This window comes from Lissotriton vulgaris, chromosome 2_1 (assembly GCF_964263255.1).
Source record: "Lissotriton vulgaris chromosome 2_1, aLisVul1.2, whole genome shotgun sequence".
Taxonomy (NCBI): Eukaryota; Metazoa; Chordata; class Amphibia; order Caudata; family Salamandridae; genus Lissotriton; species Lissotriton vulgaris.
In genome coordinates, this window is record NC_141687.1 from 839,183,065 (window position 1) to 839,203,118 (window position 20,054).

The following is a 20,054-nucleotide window of genomic DNA, read 5'->3' on the forward strand; positions in this document are numbered from 1 at the left end:
GGAAGATCAATGTCCCCAGTCTTTATGGCGGTGGTGAAGTGATGGTGCTGAACCCACCTTAGACAGCGAGCAAGTAGAACTGAAGCTTTCAACATTGACACCGTAAGTCTCAACAGCGATCTTGAACAACTTTGAGAGTGCTGACTTGACAGCATTTTCCCCAACTGGTCTTCTGTCCCCAGATCTCCTCTTAAAGCACTTCTTGGGAACCAATTTGCTTCCAGAGACTGCTTTGGAAGAGGACTCCTCTATCCTCCTTTCTTCTCTCTTCTGCACTCATGTTCTGGAGCATCCCTGTAAGCCCTCCCAGCCCTTTAATGTCTTGACTAACATTTTCTGTCAAATATTAGACTCCTTCACAGTGTGTGAAACCAGGAGGCATGCCACACAAACCTTCTCAGGGTCCGATGCCACCTTCTTGCTTCCACATAAATGGCACTTTTTAAAAAGAGAAGGAGCCGGTTTACTGGAAAATATTTCCTGCTGGTGAAAAACACTTCATTATGCAGCTGTATGTAAAAAAGTGTTGAGTGAAGGCTACAACTCATAAAGAGGATTCAAATTTCTGTCAAAATACAGAAGTGTGAAACTCCACATGTGCTCTGAAATCCAACCCACAGGAGCTGCAAAAAATAACTGACTCTGGGAGGCAACTGCCAGTACAATACGTAAGGGACGCGCTTGGAATCTTAAAGAGGCAGGATGCCTTTTTCACAACTTTTCAGTGTAGGTATATCCAACTGCATTTTCACCTCCTGCTGTACACCCAACTTATTTTACAACAAAGATGCTGTAATGTAGACTTGAGGTGGGTATGCTTTTAATTTTAAAAGGTACATTCAGAAAAAGAAAAATCCACCGGATAGGTAAAGAAAAATCCACCCGATAGGTCCCTACAGGGTGCTGATCACCATAGGGATCCGGGCACCCAATATTCATTGTAGGACATTATGGAAAATGTTTTTTGTTTTTTATAAACAGATTGTATTGAATTTTTGCACAGAGAATATGACAAGACACACAGTTAGCATGTCGTAAAGACAATACATTGCGTGACAATGGTACAGGGTGTCAAGTTGCAGATATCACAGGACAAAGCAATACCAGGGCACACATCCTGAAGCGGAACCCTAGGTTAATTGACCAAGCTATTTGTCCCATACTCAACCACGCTTCTGGGGACAACCTCTTGCTTCGTAGACTGGTTTTTCCTGCTGTGCACATCAGTCCAGCCCCCACAGCCCCCTGTCGCCACTGCGAGAATGTAGGAGGGGCAGGACTTTTCCAGTGAGTGGCAAGGTCTCATTTGGCAACCAAAAGGGCCGAGCTCAAGAATGTCTGATTACCCTTAGTTCCCTCGGAGCCTTCAAGTACTCCCAAGAAGACTAACAAGGAGGAAAGGGTGACTTTCCATCCCAGCACTTGAGTCAACGCTCCCACCACTCCTGACCAAAACTCTTACATCTTGGTGTATAGCCACACCATATGATAGAAATTGGCGGGAGCCTCACTACAGCGGGGGCATGTGGGTTCAGGGAGGAGACCTGCCCAGTATAGTCTAGCCAGGGAAAGATAAGCACCAAAGAGGTAGTATGTTTGGATCAGGAGTAGCCTGGAAGAGATAGTAGTAATCATATGTGCCATCAGTGTGATTGGCCAGTCATCGTCTTCAAGGGACCCAGCCAGTTCTCCCACCAGGTTCTGAGGTAGTCTAGAGTGCCTGGTGCGTTATTGATCAACACAAAATAAATTTTTTAGCTCCCAAATTTGCCCAGTGCACCCATGATGAGCTTGGTTTTAAGCAGGCTGAACCCACGGAGAGAATCAATCTGAGAGACATGGGATTGAAGAGCATGATCGCAACTGAAGGTATTTGTAAAATTATGTGTTGGTAAGGGTGTAGGAGTCTTGTAGTTCCTGAAAGGAGTGCATGTGTGTCCCTGACGACATCACCCAGCTGCAAAATACCGATACGGTCCCACCTCCCAAAGCCCTACAGTGCTACCACCTCACGCAACCAGGTACCATGCCTGAGGGATGTTTGCTGTGTGAATGTTGTGTCCCACTGGGTGTGGCTTGGACAGCCCCCCCCAAGCCAGACGAACCGTTGTGATTATCGGGGAGTGTTTTGAGGGATCTGGAAGCCGTAGAGCATGGCCAGTATTTGGGAGATCCCTGAAAGAGATAACTCTAGTCAGTAGAAAGAATCCGACCAGCCCCCTTTAAACCAGTGGTGAATCACCAGGAGGTGAGATGCTAGGTATTAGAGGTATAGATTGTCCAAACCCAAACCACCGTAACATGGGGCATGTTGGCAGGGAGCAAGGGCGAGACAGGGTCTAGACATGTGCCACGGGAAGGAGGTCGCAACCCTACCGAGGGCCCGGAACAAAATCTGTGGTATGAGGAGTGGGAGATTTTGAAAAATGTAAAGAAACCACAACAGGATCATCATTTTATAGAGGGCTATGCGACCCATCACAGTGAGAGGAAGGGACTGCCATTTACCAAGTCAGATTTAGCCTTTCATTACGCGTCAAACAGAATGACCCAATTTGGTTGGGTAAGCTAAAAGAATACGATGTAGTAGCCATGCAGGAGACATGGGCAAGGGATAATTCCTTCTGGCTGGATGGTTACTCCTCATTCTTTGTTAAAGCACAGTGTACCTCGGTGGGTAGAGACATAGGTGGCCTGATGTTTTTGGTGTCCCTCAAAATAGCTGGGGGTGTGAGGGAAATTCCAGGTTCCTCACACTATTTTCAGCACTTAGAGATCCGCCACCCAGATAAAAACAAGATAGTCCTTATTAATTGTTATAACTCCCTGCATGGCGGTCCCCAAAATTTTGTTTTAGAGAGTTTAAGTTCATTTGTAACTGATTATATGTCAAAACAAACCACTTTTGTACAAATCATTTTAATGGGTGATTTTAATGTTCACTTGTGTGAATCACATTGCCAGATTAAAGATTTTAATGGGCCTGATCTTACGACTCCTCCCCACTTTGAGCATAGTCCGAAGGGTTTAGCTATGGAACATTTTTTATCAGCAAACAAATTGTATGAACCTGGCTTTTCTGACCCAAAGGACCGGGTGGTCACATATAAAGCAAGGGGCAGTGAGTCTATTATTGACTACATCTTTGTGTCTCCAGGGCTCCTCCATTATGTTCACTTTTATAACGCTATTGAAAGTGGATTCAGTGACCACAATCCGGTGTGCCTAACTTTGGATGGGTCGCTTGGACTACTCAAGGGGGTTATGTTGGCCACTTCTGTGAGGCATGTAAAGAGCAAAGACCAAGGGAGGAGACTAAAATGGTGCAAAGTTTGTCCAGAAGACTTTTCGTATCTTATTGAACAAGAGATGATGGCGGAAATACAGACCTGCAGGGACCCTGCCAGGGGGGATAAAGAGACTATTGCTGCCTTTGAGGCTATTTGCTCGAGGGTGAAAGAAGAACTTACACTTAGTCCCAAAAGGGGACCTGCCCCAGTCTCCGGTTGGTTCGACCATTCTTGTTCTAAAGCTCACTCTGCATTGATAGCAGCGCTAAAACATTCCCCTAGAAACAAGTCAGTGGTAGCGCAGTTAAGGAAAAAATATGCTGAGGTGGTAAAGATACGTAAAAAAGCAGTAAAAGAAGAAGCCTGGGACACTTTAATGGATTCAACCACCCTTAGACACAGCTCAGAATTTTGGTCCATAATAAATAGCCCTATATTTGCCCAAACATGTAACACAGATCTTGAGGCAAATATACCAGAACAAGAGTCCCTTAATCATTTTTCAGTTATCTATGGAAGCAATCAAGTCTATGAAACTTTTTGTATACCTTCCTATTTTGATATGCAATCCATTGTAGTTTTTACTGAAAATGAAGTCAAGGTCGCGATAATTGGGTCCGCTAAGAATAAAGCCCCGGGACCCGACGGCGTCCCTCTGGACTTATACAAATCAAATCCAGAGATGTGGGCAACTATACTCACAAATGTTTTTAATCATGTACTTAAAGGGGGATTCCCTAACACCTGGGCACGTTCAATCATTGTGCCAATTTTTAAAAAAGGATTAAGAAGTGACCCCAAATGCTACCGCCCTATATCCTTACTGGATTCTTCCATGAAGATCCTGGGCAAAGTACTGTTGGCAAAAATTAATAAATGGACATTAGAGAATGATATTTTGTCCAATGCCCAGTATGGTTTCCGGTCAGGTAGAGGGACTGAGGACCAATGCCTGAACCTGCACATGATAATTTCCAAATATACTAAGGCAAAAAAGGGGGCAATTTTTGTTGCTTATATGGACCTGTCCACAGCGTTCGATTTAGTGAATAGAGCTAAGCTGTGGGGCATGTTATTAAAAATGGGATTGGATCCTCCTTTGGTCCACTTCTTGGCTGAACTCCACAAGGATTTAAAGGCTTCCATCAGAATGGATCAAGAGGGACACCGTACAGCATGGTTCAAATCTGGCAGGGGCGTGCGGCAAGGCTGCATCCTTGCCCCTATGCTGTTCACTTTATACATAAATGCTCTGGAAAAAAAATCTGCTGGCTGCATCTGTGGACACACCGCGTGCAGGAGACACTCACATTCCAGTGCTCCTGTACGCGGATGATGCCGCTTTAATAGCTAGGACACATCTGGGCCTCCAGAGACTTCTTAATGCATTCAGTGATTTTATGTCTTCTCTTGACCTTGTGGTAAATAACGCCAAATCTCATGTTATGGTTTTTGGGGCAGCAAAAAATAACACTAGATCATTTTACTGTAAAGGGGAAGAGATTACTAACGTTAAAGTTTTCACTTACCTCGGTGTAATTTTTGATATCAAGGGCAGTTGGATCCCTCAGATAACAGCAAAGACCAAAGCAGTAAGGAGCTCTGTTAATGCTATTCTGAGCTTCTCAAGGAGACTTGGGGGGAAACCAAGTGGTGCATTACTAGCTTTGTATAGGGCAAAATCACTGGCTATAGCTAGGTACGGAGTTGGGTTATGGGGATATGTAAAAACTGAAACCATCCAAACAGAGGTCAATAAGTTTTTCTGTTCTATATTAGGACTCCCCTCATCAACAGCCACTTTCTCTGTCCATCAGGAGCTTGGAGTAGGATACATTATCGATATCCTCTCTATGGCACCCATTCTTTTGTGGATAAGAGTCTGGATCAATGAAAATTTAGGTCTCAACCACAAAATTCTGATGGATTGTTTAAAACTCGACAAATATAAAGACATTGCTTGGCTGGCGTATATTCATAAGTGCTCTGTAGAACTTGGACGCCCGGAGATTTTCTCCTCCCCGCTTGACCTAAAAAAAGCAGACCTAGCTTGGGTCAAGGAAAACTTTCATAAACTTAAGTCTTTGGAGAGAGAACAACTCCAGTTAACAAAACCCATGGTCAGAGCACATTATATGACAATCACTTGTGTAGCTATCCAACCATATCTTGTCTTAGTCAACATTCCGTTTCACAGGTGGCTCCTGGTTAAGTTTAGATTCAACCAGATTTATTTGGTACTCTGTGACAGACAGGGATGGTTTAAGCCTGAGGACGCGCCTGTATGCAAATGCGATAACTTTACCATCCAAGACAATATGCACCTTATGTTATTCTGCCCTTTTTATCATGCACCTAGGCAAAAGTATTTGGTACCGTTGTTGAAAGAGAAAGCATTTATGCAAGCAAAACCTGCTCTTCTGTTTTTACAAATGCTTGATTCGCCCTTGGTAATGTTTAGTGTGGCATATTACCTCGTTGCCGCTGTGCGGATCAGGAAGAGGAATTTACAAGCTTAATAGTGGGGTCAGTGATGAACGTGGTATATATTGCTTTTTTGCACATGATGAGTCCTTTTTAATATGATTGTTTTATTGTTTTTAATTGTATTGTACTGTATGAAATCTTTTTAAATGTACTTGGATTAACTTTTAATTGTTGTAGTATGCTTTTATGATTTTTAACAAAATCGAATAAAGTGGTTTTTGACTTGACTTGACTAGCCTTTCATTAAAAGACCAGGTAAGTTCAGGGTGGACTGCCATCCTGACATCCAGAAACCTAAAACTGAGACGGCGAATGGGGATATTGCTTTGCCAGTCAAAGCAGTCTTGGGTCAGGTCCAGAGGCACCAACACTGAGTTAGAGGGGTTCACCTCGAGACCTGAGGCTTCCTCAAAGCCGTGAAGGAAGCAGAGGGAACGGGACCGTTCGTTAAGGGGTCTGTAAGATCGATAAGGACGTCATCGGCGTATAAGCCTACCCTGTCCTCGTGACCCTCACTGCATCTCAATCTGCGTAGTCGAGAGTTGTTATGAACATGGTGTGTCAGCGGCTTGATTGCCAGCGCAAAAAGGAGTGGGGACAGGGTACAACCATGTCTAGTACCTCGTCCAATGGAGAAGGCACTGGAGAGAACACCACTGATCTGGACACATGCTGGGGGTTGGAATTTAAGGCCTGGACCAGTCCATGGACACAGGGACCAATCCCGGCATGTAGCAGTACAAGTCACAGGTATCCCCAGTCCACCGTATCAAATGCTTTTTTGAAGTCGATAAAAAGTAAGGTTAAGTCAGATAGGAAATGACGGTGGGCTTGGGCAACGTGTAGACACTGGAGGCAATGTCTCGTGCTACGGGCAGGCCCAAAACCACATTTGTATGTATCAAGGTGTTTGAGGCCTGCTTGAGGTGGGTGGCCAGCAGTGTGGTAAAGATCTTAACCTCACCATTGATAAGGGATATTAGGCAGTAATCGGCACATACTGCTGACGGTGGCTGAGTTTTCGGGTTCATCACAATCGTGGCAGTGTCAATCTCAGAGGGAAAGGTGCCCTTCTGCGCTACTTTGTTATAAAGGGAGAGAAGTTGTATAGTACGCTGCAGGGAGTCAGGGCCAGGTGTTTTCCCAGGACCCATAGTGGACAGAGCCTCATTTATCTCCTCAGCAGTGAAAGGTTAGTCTACCGTCCAGGTTTCGTCTGGACCAGCGAGTAAGAGGAATGTCATGAAGTAGCCAGGAGGGAGAGTCAGGGTCCTCTGGGGGTGTATAGGTGATGATAATAGTGGGCAAAGGATTGTGCCATCTCAGAAAGAGTATGGGAAATGTTACCGTGCTGATCAGTGATTTTAGGCACAATTCAGTTTGCCTGTTGATGGGAAGCCAGTCAGTACATCAGCTTTCCATTTTTATCCCCCCACCCATTAACTCCGGCCGTTGTGACATGCCACAGATGTTTGTCGGCTTCCTAGGATCGCAGAATGATTTTCTCATGCCGGAGGCCAAGCAGTCGAGAAACATCAACCTGGGGGTCTGTCACAAGGTTTCCCTCTAGATTGAGGGCTGGGGCTTCTAGCTGGGTATATATAGGGAGTGGGCACGCTCCTGTGCACAAATTCTCCCTCTGGCCTATCCCATCATAGTCGATTTACTGGCTGTTCAGTGGGTGCCAACAGTGGCAACTGAGCATTCATTACTGTGGAATCAGAGCATGAGAGATGGTGCGACAGTCAAGAGCAGCTATAAAGACAAGGTCTATATGCAAGTGGATGTGATGTGATGAACAGCTGATGTGTGTGAATTGGCGGTGTTGTAGGTTCCATAACCTCCAGAAAGGTCAAGGGTGGTGGCCCAATTAGAGAGGTGATGGGATTGGGCACATCTAGGTCCAGAGGGGAGGTAGGGGGGAGGGCGTGCAGTTGTATCGGCCTCCGGGACACAAACCGCATTGAAGTCGCAGTCTATGAAGGTCAACCCCTGTGGAACGTCACAGGAGACAGACATAGGGAAGCGGCTTTGCAATAAGATCGCCACTCTTGAGACCCACCTGTGTAGCCCAAGTGGAAAACCTTGTCATAGCCCTTGCAGGGCAAAAAGGTGCAGTGGTTACCCATGAGGTAGGTCTCTTGGAGCAGTAGGACCTCAGGGAGGTGGTGATGTGCGAAACAGAGGACTGCGGTGCGTTTCATGCGGTACAACAGACCGTTAACATTCCAAGACAAAACTGGTAGGGATGCCTTCTCAAGGGTAAAAGAGGTTGTGGGAGAGGACTTAACCCCGGCACATCAGGAAGCCAAAGTGTGTACCTCGGGTCATAGTACATGAGATACATTGTAAAGGAGTGTCTGAGTGCAAGTAAAAATAAACAAATCAGAATGATTATCAATAGTAACATCGTCCCCACCCCCTTAAAACCCACCCACCTCATACTTCCACCACAAAGGCATCTGCACCTTGAACCTTGAAAAAGAAAACTGAGGTACAAAACAAGTCAACTAATGGAAATGAATTGGTGGACCCATCCTTAAACCAAGATAATTGATGGCCATCGGAACATAATGATCAGTTTGCAAGTATGGATGCCCTCCCAAAAACAGTTAAAGCAGGATTCACTGAGAAAGGCTCTGAGAGAGGTCAGTGTCTGCTTGATGTTCAGTATGGAGTGCAGAAACAAAGTCCACGGGTCCTCTCGATCAGGCAGATGCTCCACTGTTTCAGAGGTCCGGAGAGAACGAGTTGGGGACGGAGACTGACCCTGTGCCTGGGGAGACTGAGGAGGATTTGTCCTGGTTGTTGTGGCGTCGTTTTCTTGAGCGAGTATGGTATCCGTGGTTGGGGCACCTATACAGTCCCAATTGGCTCAGTAAGTCTGGCCCCTCTCTGGGAGATCCCAGCATATTCACAAAGTGGGTTTCCTCTGAGCCACAACCAGGCGGACTCTGGGTTTTCGAAAAAGTGGGATTCGTTGTTTTGGAGGACTCGGAGTCTAGCAGGAAATAAGAGGCTGTAATGGAGGCCAAGATTCTGCTCAACCTCCAGATAGGAATGTCGTTGCTGCTGAACTTCCAGAGTATAGTCAGGAAGGGGGAGAACCTTGGCATCTATGCAGCGGAGTTCTGGGCGAGAGGGGGCCTCTCGAGGATTGTGTTGCTATTTCTTTAGTTAAAGATCCAGCAATCACAGATCTGGGTGAAGAACCTGGGGGCGACTTGGGAGTCAGTGCCTTGTGGGCCCGTTCTACTGAGAACAAGGATGTTAATTGGGCTGGAGGCATCCAGAATTGGATCCAGGTTTCTAGGAAGTCGGCGACGTGTGGTGGTTTGCTGCCCTCTGGGATCCCGAACACGTGCACATTATTGAGCCAAGAGCGGTTCTATGCATCTTCGGCACAGCAGTGAAGCTAATTTATGCGTGTATGAAAGCTGGACACTTGGGATTTTAGTGTAGTGACTTCATCTTCTACTGTGGATGGGCAGGTTTTGACCTCTGTGATCCTGGCCGTAGTGTTTTGGAGATCTTGACGAAGCAAGGTAACGTCCACTTGCACCTCTCCGATCTTGGCTTCTACAGCAGGACTGAATGACTTGAAGGATCGTGGCGAGATCTCTGTCTGACGTGTCTTTTCGGCACCACAGCCCCAGACGACTAGCTCTGGGTACTGTTCTGTACTGATCCAATTGAATTTGGGAGGTCGCCGAACGGACAAGCTTGTCTTTTCCCATATTGTGGGGGTGGCGTCACTGCACAGCGCACCTGCCATTGGAGACTCGGCCCGCTTGCTACAACTTCTGCAGTAGCAAGAGCAGCCAATCTTTGGAGAGCAGAAAGTCCTCCCTTGGCCTATGGGAATGAGAGTAGCTGATGTGCCAGGGAGCCAGCAGGTGCCGCAAGAAACTGCTTAGGAGAATCGTGCAGGGCCTCCACCAGGGTAATGTAGATCAAAGGCAGGGAGAAGGCTGTGTTCAGCCACGGCTACCAGGCCAAAATAAACTGATAAAGGGCAGGCCTGTGCAAAGCGACAGCAGGGTGCAAGGGAAAATTTCTCAGGTCGCCATAGTTTTGGAGGGTCCGTTGCAGCAGGAAGCACCCAAGTTTATTCAACGTTGGATCTCGAGGGCAGATCGCCAATCTCGGGACCCCCGAGCTGCCAATGGAGCTGCTACCACCCTGACAGCAGTGGGATTTACGACCCATTAGAGGGGATTAAGAGCTACACTTATGGGCCTCTGCAATGAGGTCTCACAGAGCTCAGCGTTTAATATGCTACTTACCAGTATGCATCTGTTCTTGGCATGTAGGGCTGCTGACATTCATATCTGTGCATAGATCGCCGCCTAGTGTTGGGTCCGGATGATTGCACATTGTTGTCTTGGAAGAGTCTTCGAAGTATCACGAGATAGGTGGCTCCCCCCTTGGACTACAGTGCGCATGGGCATCGACTCCATCCTCAGATTGTTTTTAGCCGTTGTGGCCAAGATGGAGTGAAACTAAGTGAATGATGACCATGCTAGAAGTATATGTGAATACAGCAACCGGGGAGGAGGGCGGGCGATATGAATGTCAGCAGCCCTACAAGCCAAGAACAGATGCATACTGGTAAGTAGCATATTCGGTTCAAGGCATGTGGTCTGCTGAATTCATATCTGTGCATAGAATACATAGCAGTCCCTTCATTAACGGCGGCCGCCCGTGCCAGCTGCAGCAGTCTGAAAAAGTGTTTTTAGAACAGCCTGCCCTACAGCTGCCAGCTGTTTGGAGTGCACATCAACACAATAATGCTTTGTAAATGTGTGTGTGGTAGACCATGTGGCTGCTCTACATATGTCCTCCAAAGGAATATTTCCAAGGAAAGCCATGGAGGCCCCCAGCTTTCTGGTGGAGTGGGCCCTTGGTGGAATGGTGAGAGTACGCTTGGCTTTCAGATAGCAGATCTGAATACATTTAACGATCCATCTAGCTATACCAGCCTTGGAAATGGGGTTACCTTTGTGTTGTGGCGCAAAGGCAACAAAAAGTTGTTTACTTTTCCTAAAATCCTTGGTCCTATGGTCCTATCAATGTAATACATCAGGGCCCTCTTGACGTCAAGGGTGTGGAGCATTCTCTCCGCCAATGACTCAGGATTTTGGAAGAAAACAGGCAATTCAATAGTTTGGTTAATATGGAATTGAGACACAACCTTAGGAAGGGATTTAGGGTTAGTGCGAAGCACCACCCTGTTGGAATGAATTTGAATAAATGGCTCTTGGATAGTTAGTGCTTGTAGCTCACTAACTCGTCGCAGCGATGTAATTGCTATGAGAAAAGCCACTTTCCATGTCAAGAATTGAATCTCGCAGGAATGCAGTGGTTCAAAGGGAGGACCCATCAGCCGGGTGAGGACCACATTGAGGTTCCACTCCGGAGCTGGTGGAGTCCGCGGAGGAATGACTCGTTAGAGCCCCTCTAGAAAGGCCTTAATGGCAGGCACCCTGAAAAGTGAGAGGTGCTGCCTGTTCCGGAGATAAGCGGCCATTGCGGATAGTTGTATGCGAATGGAAGCATAGGCCAGATTACATTTGTACAGATGGAAAAGGTAACAAATGATGTTCTGAATAGATGCATCTAGCGGGTCAATGTTGTGGTCTGCACAATAAATGACAAACCGCTTCCACTTTGCCGCATAGCATGCTCTTGTGGTGGGCTTCCTTGCCTCCCGGATGATGTCCATACAGTCAGGAGGCAAGTGTAGGTAGCCAAACTCTAAGACTTCAGGAGCCAGATCGCCAGGTTGAGCTGTTGCGGATCTGGATGCTGAATGTCGCCATGGCTCTGCGTCAGAAGGCTGGGTGTGAGGGGTAGCCTCTGATGCGGTACCACGGACATTTCTAGAAACGTGGTGTACCATGGTTGGCGAGCCCACGTTGGTGCAACCAGGATGAGAGTCATCGAGTGCTGCCTGAGCTTGCGTGCCACCAGCGGTATCAGAGGTGCTGGGGGAAAAGCGTACACAAATTTGCCTGACCAGTTCATCCATATCGCATTGCCCTGCGACTGTGGGAACCTGGCGGCGAAGCTTTGGCATTTTGCGTACTCCCTTGTGGCGAACAGGTCTATCTCTGGATGACCCCACCTTTGGAAGTACGGTTGGAGTACTGATGGATGTATCTCCCACTCGTGCATTTGGTGGCTGTGCCTGCTGAGCAGGTCCGCCATCTGATTGTCCTTGCCCGGGAGGTGTTCCGCCATGAGGAAGATGTTCCTCTGAATGGCCCACTTCCACATGCTCTGAGCCAGATGAGACAGCTGCGGAGAGTGTGTTCCTCCCTGCTTTTGAATGTAGTACATGGCCGTCATGTTGTCCGTCCGGATCAACACGACCTTGTTGCGCAGATGTACTTTGAAGGCCTTTACTGCCATGAAGATCGCCATCAGTTCCAGAACATTGATGTGCATCTTCCGTTGCGGTTGCGTCCATAGTCCCTGCACAGTGTAATGGAGTACATGAGCTCCCCATCCCTGGAGAGAAGCGTCCGTTGTCAGGATGATCTGTGGCACAGGCTCTTGGAACGGTCGTCCCTTGCAAAGGTTTTGTGGATTCCACCAATGCAGAGAGTTGTATGCCCGACCGCTCACCAACACTAGGTCTTTCAACTGCCCGTGAGCCTGAGTCCACTGACGTGCTAAGCACTCCTGAAGCGGGCGCATATGTAGTCTCGCGTGCGGTACTATGGAGATGCAGGAGGCCATCATGCCTATCAACTGCATGAACACTCTTGCTGGAAGCGAGTGTTGAGGTCTGAATTTTTGTATCAGCGATTGAATGCTGCTGACCCTCACTGAATTCGGCTGCGCTGTGGCCGCCAGAGTGTTTATCGTCGGACCCAGATACTGCCGTATGTGGGCGGGCTGGAGGTGGGATTTTGGGTAATTCAGTGAGAATCCCAGATCGTGCAGGAGGTGAATGGTGTGGGACATGTGGGCGGCACACTGCTGGGCTGACTTTGCCTGGATGAGCCAGTCGTCCAGATAAGGGTAGACGTGGATGTTCCGTCTCCTGAGGTGCGCAGCCACTGTCGCCAGGCACTTTGTTAACACCCTGGGTGCCGTGGTGACACCGAAAGGCAAAACCTTGAACTGATAGTGCTGGTTTTGTATGGTGAACCGGAGGTACTTCCTGTGTGAAGGGTGCAGTGGAATGTGAAAGTACGCATCGTTTAGGTCTAAAGTTGCGAGAAAATCCCCCTGACTTAGCAACGGGAGCACTTGCTGCAGGGTCAGCATATGGAAGTGCTCCGACAGGATGTAATGGTTGAGTGGCCTGAGGTCCAGGATGGGCCTTAGGGACGCGTCCTTTTTTGGTATTAAGAAGTACAGGGAGTAGACCCCTGTGCCTCTTTCCTGCACAGGCACGAGCTCTATTGCTCCTTTTTGCAGCATAACGGTGACCTCCTGCTGCAATAAGTGCAAATGCTCGGCCGACATAGGACGGTGTCTTGGGGGCATGTTGGGTGGAGTGGACGTTAACTCCAGACAATAACCGTATTGTACAAGTTTCCTGACCCACCTGTCTGTGGTGATGGACTTCCAGACGGGCAGAAACTGCTGGAGTCTCCCCCCGACCGGTGTTGTGTGGTCGGGGGGCAGTGACATGGCGTCACGGTTTGTTGGTGGCACAGGATCTGGAGCGGTTTCCACGACCTCTGCCCTTGGCGCTGTTACCACAATATCCACCTCGGCTTTTGTTGGTGTATGTGGACTGAGTGTTGCCCTTGTAGTACTGCGTGGACTGGTAGAGCTGGCCTCTGGAAACGCCTCTAGTGCTTGAGCGACGAAAAGACCCACCCCGAAACTGCTGGCACTGTAAGGCACCCATGGATTTTGCAGTTTCCGTGTCCTTTTTAATTTTTTCTAGGGTGGTGTCAACCTCCGGGCCAAACAGGTGATCTGAGTTAACCGTTTGATTAAGGATGGTGGTTTGGATTTCCGGCTTAAATCCAGAGATTCTCAGCCAGGCATGTCGCCGTAGCATAACACTAGTGTTGACAGCCCTGGCAGCGGTATCAGCCGCGTCCAGAGCGCACCTAATTGATGCATTAGAGATCAGCTTCCCTTCCTGAATCAGCATCTCAGCCGCCTCCTTGTATTCATCAGGCAGGTGCTGCAACAGGGTCTCCAGTGTGTCATAGTGTGCCTTGTCATATCTCGCCAGAAGCGCTTGTGTATTTGAAATGCGCCAGATGTTGGCTGCCTGTGCTGCTACCCTCTTCCCAGATGCCTCAAAGACCTTGGATTCTTTGTCTGGGGGAGGAGCATCACCCGTAGTCTGAGAATTAGCCCTCTTCCGGGCATTCGAGACGACAAGGGAGTCCAGAGGCAACTGTCCTTTGATGTAGGTAGGATCAGTAGGCGCTGACTTGTATTTCTTCTCAATCCTAGGGTTTATCACCCTCGCCCTGGTAGGTTCTTTAAAGATCTCAGCAGCATGCTTTAAAACACCTTTCAGCATAGGCAGAGTCTTAACAGTTTTTTCTGAGACTGAGAAGGTATCAAAAAGGAAGTCGACATCCACAGGGTCAGCATGGAGCTGGACGTTGCGATTGGTAGCTGCCCGCTCAATGAGGGCATTGAAAGCTGCAGAGTCTTCTGTGGGAGACGTTTTTGCAGAAAATAGTTGAGGGTCTTGTTCTGATTGAGGGTCACCTGGGTCAGCACCAGCGGCCCAGGGTTCGTTGGTATCCTCAGGGTCAGTATAGACAGGATAACTGTACTCATCCTCATCATCGCCCTCCCCAGCGTCCACATCAGAGTAAGTGGGCGAAGCATTATGAGTCTGTGGGGAAAGTGGTTCCACCAAGACAAGATGAAAGCAGAGTCCTTCTTTTTCTTGAGAGGGCTCTTGTAGGACTCCATTGGGTGTTCAGGGGCGATTTTCCGCTTGCGGAGGGAAAGCCTGCCCGCTTCGGCATCATTGAAGTGTTCCTGATGCTCATCCACTGAAGGTCGTCGAGGCTGTGAGCCGGGGACCACCGTTGACGACTTCGGCGTCGAGGAGATCTTCTCGGGAACGCTGGCGACCGCCTTAGGAGCGAAAGCCTTCGGCGCCGTCTTCGGCGGCAACGTAAAAAGGATGGGCGTGGACGCCTTAAGCGGTTTCTCCACCGGTTTCGTAGGCGGAGGATCCATCGGACTGACCGATGCGTTCCCGTCCCTGATGCGCTGCAGGGAGTCCGTCACCTTCTTGGTGAACGCGGCGGATGGTCGCGCCGGTTCAACGGAATCCCTCGAGGCCACACCTGGAATCGACTCTCGGGGTGTGCTGCCCTTGGCCTTGTCCTGTTGACGCGGAGTCGCGAGAACCTTCGGTCAACCACCCGTTTCTTTGGGTCACCGAGAGCTTTCTTCGGGTCGCCGATAGCCTTCTTCGGGTCGCCGATAGCCTTCTTCGGGTCGCCGAGGCCTTTGCCGGTGTCGACCGTCTTCGGCGCCGACACGCTCGACTCGACCACCTTTACTTTAGTCTTCGGCGCGGCAGACTTCGTCTCGACGCCCTTGACTTGAGCCTTCGGCTCGACAGCAACCTTTGGCTTCCTCGGCGCCGAGGGCTCCGAGGCCTTGGAGCCGACCAAAGCGATGCGCACTTTCGGTTTCGAGGACGGCACCTGCGAAGTGTCTGGAGTCGAGACCGTAGGTTTCACTTTCGGTTTTGTTTTGCCAGGGTGCGGCTCAACAGCAATGTCCGTGGCCGAGCCCGAAGGCGGGACCGTAGAACCCATGGTAAGATCTTGAGTAAGGCCCGAAGGCGATCCCTCGACCTGAGCCTTATGAATTGGCACGGCCCCAGAGTCAGTTTGAGGAAGCTCCTCGTCCGAGCTATCCTCCATGGCCCCGAGGGCCCCGTCGTCGTCTCCTACCTCGTCGACGACTACTTCGGCCTCGAACATCTCTGTATCCGCATCGTAGTCGTAGTCGACGTCCGACGCTGGGTTCGACTCAGTAATGTCCTGGATAGATTTGTCCTCGACATCCCCTGCATCGAAGATGTCCACAGGCGCCGGTGCAGCATGCTGGGCCTCCTGGCGCGCAGCTCGTCGAAGCTTAAGCGTCTTCTTGGACCTGAAGCGTGAACAAGCCATACACTTGGCTTCATCGTGGTCCGGAGACAGACACTTGTTGCACACCGGGTGGACGTCGATGTGGGGATACTTCGAGTTGCAGACGGGACATCTTTTGAATGGACTTCGGTCCATGACGGACGGTCGATAGGTCTGAAGCGTCGACTGGGCCTTCCGCGTCGAAAGCACGCGGGTGTAGAGAATCCGGCTCGGAACCGAGCTGGAAGAACTAAGACGGAACGCAAGACTATACCGACGTATTAGACTAAAGACCTTTTGGTCTTAAGAAAGTTTTCTATCGATTCCGACAAGAGGGAATTCAAAGACATCCGAACCCAATGGCGGAAAAAAACAATCTGAGGATGGAGTCGATGCCCATGCGCACTGTAGTCCAGGGGAGGAGCCACCTATCTCGTGATACTTCGAAGACTCTTCCAGGACAACAATGTGCAATCATCCGGACCCAACACTAGGCGGCGATCTATGCACAGATATAAATTCAGCAGCCCACATGCCTCGAACCCAGGCGTTATTAGCATTATGCAAAGACCTGTTCACATAAGGGCTGACCAAAGTCTGTGGAGATACTAGTATCCTTAGCGCCTGCCCGTCGTCTTCTGTTGCACCCACAAGTCCCAGGGGAAGTGACAGTGCAGGCACATACAAGGCAAGAGGCCAAATCAGGGTCTGCAGCAACTGTGTGGTTCGGTTAGGCTGCCCCTTAGAGGCTCGGGCAACGTTCCGCTCCACAGGACGAAAGCCATGGCCTGGGACAGTCAGGTCTGCAATGCAGCAGACCGGCCAGTGCCCAAGTTTCTGGAGCTGGGGAGGTCTTTGTGTCCCCAGAGTCAGGCCTACTCTTCAAGCATGAGGGCCAGAGGAGCTGTCCAGGGCTGCAGAGATTCGGGAGCCCTCACGCCGCTCCACCCGGAGGGTACGGGCCCCCAAGATGGCGTCCACCTATGTCCCATAGGAGCAGAGAGCCCAGTTAGGGCCTATGGATGATTTGGGGTCTGGCCGGGGCGCCCAGCAGAAGCCCCAAGGAGATACTGTGTACCTGAGAGATGAACATAATGGAAAATGTTACTTAGCCTGTGACCTTATAGTCTTTTTGGCCTGCCTCAAAGGTATCAGGACGGATGAGGATAACTAAGGTAGACACGCCGGGGACTGACCAGTGACATATTGCCATAACATCCTAGCCCCATCCGATACCTACGAGGCAGGCCAAAAAGAGACTAAGTCTTAAGCCAAATTAATGCAGACAATTATTTCTGAAAGAACCATTTATTTATTTGTTGGTTTATATAGCGCTTGAATCCACTCCAACTGGAGTATCTCTGCGCTTTTGGAACCGGTAAGACAGCGGGCGTGGTATAGAGATGGAATTAGATTTCATTTATAAACAGGATGGTTTTTAAAAGTTTTCGGAATGTAAGATGTTCTTTACATTGTCTTAGAGACAGAGGGAGTTTGTTCCACAGGATGGGACCAGTGATGGACAGGGCTCTACCTCCGTGTCTGGACTTTTTGACGTGAGGGACCACAAGGAGGAGATCGCTACTTGATCTGAGGGATTGTGCTGGAACGTAAGGAACAAATTTCCGCTCAAGATAAGCCGGCCCCTGTCCATTCAAACACTTATGGATCAGGCAGCATATTTTAAATTTGGCTCTTTGTCGAATTGGGAGCCAATGCAGCTGTTCAAGGAGGGTCTTGGAGGCAGTTCTCGGGGGAGCATTCAGCACAAGGCGGGCTGTCATGTTCTGAATGACTTGTAACTTAGCCAACACTCCTTCGTTTGCAGAGAGCAGCAAGCCATTACAATAATCGATCCGACTAAGGATTAGTGCTTGGACAAGTGTTTTCCTAACAGAGTCGGGTAGAAGTGGGAAGACTTTGCGGAGCAGACTGAGGGTATCGAAGCATATCCCTGAGATGTAGCTTGTATGTTGTTTTAGTGACAGGTCGTGATCAAACCGAATTCCCAGATTCTTCACGACCTGTTTAGGTTTAGGGACTGCTCCTAATTCTGATGGCCACCATTCCGGAGTCCATAGTATTTTAGCCTCCCCAAACAACATGACCTCCGTTTTGCTGACATTACATTGGAGATAGTTGGTAGACATCCATTTTGCCACTTCCTTCATGCCTGAAGAAAAGGAGTTCCTAACCTCAGCGGAAAGAGTTTTAAAAGGAAAGAGGAGCTGTGTATCATCTGCGTATGATTTGGGGATGAAGCCGTACCTACGCAATACTCCTGCCAGGGGTGCCACATAGATATTAAAAAGAGTGGGGCTCAAGCATGAGCCCTGTGGCACCCCCTTAGAAATCTCTATTTCCGCTGAGCGATACGCACCCATGGTGACTCTCTGGGTGAGATCAGATAGGAAACTTCAACCAGTCAAGGGCTTTGTTCTTAATGCCAGCGTTCGACAACCGCTGAGTCAGGATGGTATGGGACACGGTGTCGAACGCTGCCGACAGATCTAATAGAACCAAGATGACTGAGAGGCCCTTGTCCTGGTACACATGGAGGTCATCAGTAACAGACAGGAGGGTGGATTCTGTACTGTATTTGGGGCGGAATCCTGACTGGGAGTCATCCAGAGCATTGGCAAGTTCAATATGTCCGGATAGGTGGCGATTCACATGCTTTTCTATAAGTTTCCCCAAGAATGGTAATAGGGAAATAGGTCTTAACTTGGTTAGGTCAGACCAAGGTGTGGTGGTGTTTTTAGGTCTGACAAGGGCTCGCTTCCATTCCTTAGGGACAATGCCTGAAATAAGTGAAAGGTTCACCAGTTCAGTGATGGTTGGGCACAGTTGTTCATCCAATGCAGGCATTAACCTGGCGGGGATGGTGTCCTCTGAACTGCCACTTTTAATCTGCTTTATTAAAATTGATGTTTCTTGTAGTGAGATAGGGGGAAGGATGTCTAAGGAGTGTACATCCGATATAGCTTCTGTGAGATTCGGGGGGGGGTTCTAAGTCAAAGTGTAGCCTGGTTTGTGCACACTATTTTATCATAGATTTTATTAATTTTATTAGTGAAAAAACAAGAAATTTCATCACACAACTGTTGGGAGGACATATCAGGGGCTTCGCAGGCAGTGGGTTTAGCAAATGTTTGTAAGATTCGAATTGAAGACGCACAAGTAACTGACGTACGAGTCCACAACAAAACAGATAAATAGTAAGGGTCCCCTTGAACTTAGTAAAAGGTCCAGACGAAGGCCCAGGCCCTTCTGGGGCCTGGAGGCTGAAACATGTTGAGCAATCACATGTGCTATTGCGGATAGTTAACACGTCCAAAGAAATTACCACTTCCTTTTTAACCTTAACCATGTATACTTCACCCATATTAAAGTAACTTTTTTAGATACGGGGGGTAATTTTATATACCACCATATGGCTCCCACCAGTACTTTCCCTCGGACGGAGTCAGTACTTACCTAGGGAAGCAAGTATCTAGGTGCGAAACCCAATGAGGGGAGCACCCAACAACACACCCTAGTGGTGATCACTTACACCACCATTGGCAGAAATTGGTTGAGGGTTTTGGTCGACCCTTAGGATACCTAGACCCCAAGGAACCAGCAGAGCTCACCTTTGATTATGGACATTACTAATGTGGAAGGAAAGTGAACTCTACACAAATAATTTCCACCTTCCCCCTCCTGATTTTTGTCAATATAATCTAAGCCACAGGAGAATCAACATCATAATTGTTTCCTCCATTATTCACTTCACTTAAGACAGGTCCTCTCTCCTGAACGGAGCACTCGAGGAGCTAGTCCACCTTTTGGAGTTCTAGACATGCTGGATTAAAACATGGCTTCAGGCTTCAGGCTGGGATTTAATGGATTATCGATCACCCAGTGGCATTATCAGTTTTGCAACATGGTGTTCATGATAGTAGGATTTCAAATCCTAGATATGCTCCTAAGAGATTCCTTGGATGCACTTTTCGGCAGGGTATTAACAGTGGATTGAGTCAGTACAAAAAATAGGCCCCTGCTTTGTCAGAAGGCTGGGCTTACAGTATTTAATCAGCACCTGCCTCTTCTTCTGGGTTACTGTGTATTTTGGCAACAATGTAAACAGATTTTTTTCTTCATGGATGCTGCACGTGAAGTCTCGATTATGATCAGTGCCAATTTTTGT

General features: G+C 48.6%; 1 protein-coding gene across 7 annotated transcripts in view; it reads right to left on the minus strand.

Moving 5' to 3' along the window:
- Positions 1-20,054, minus strand: part of USP40 (ubiquitin specific peptidase 40) — a 703,484-nt gene that overhangs the window by 545,326 nt on the left and 138,104 nt on the right. The gene's annotated exons all lie outside the window — the stretch shown is intronic.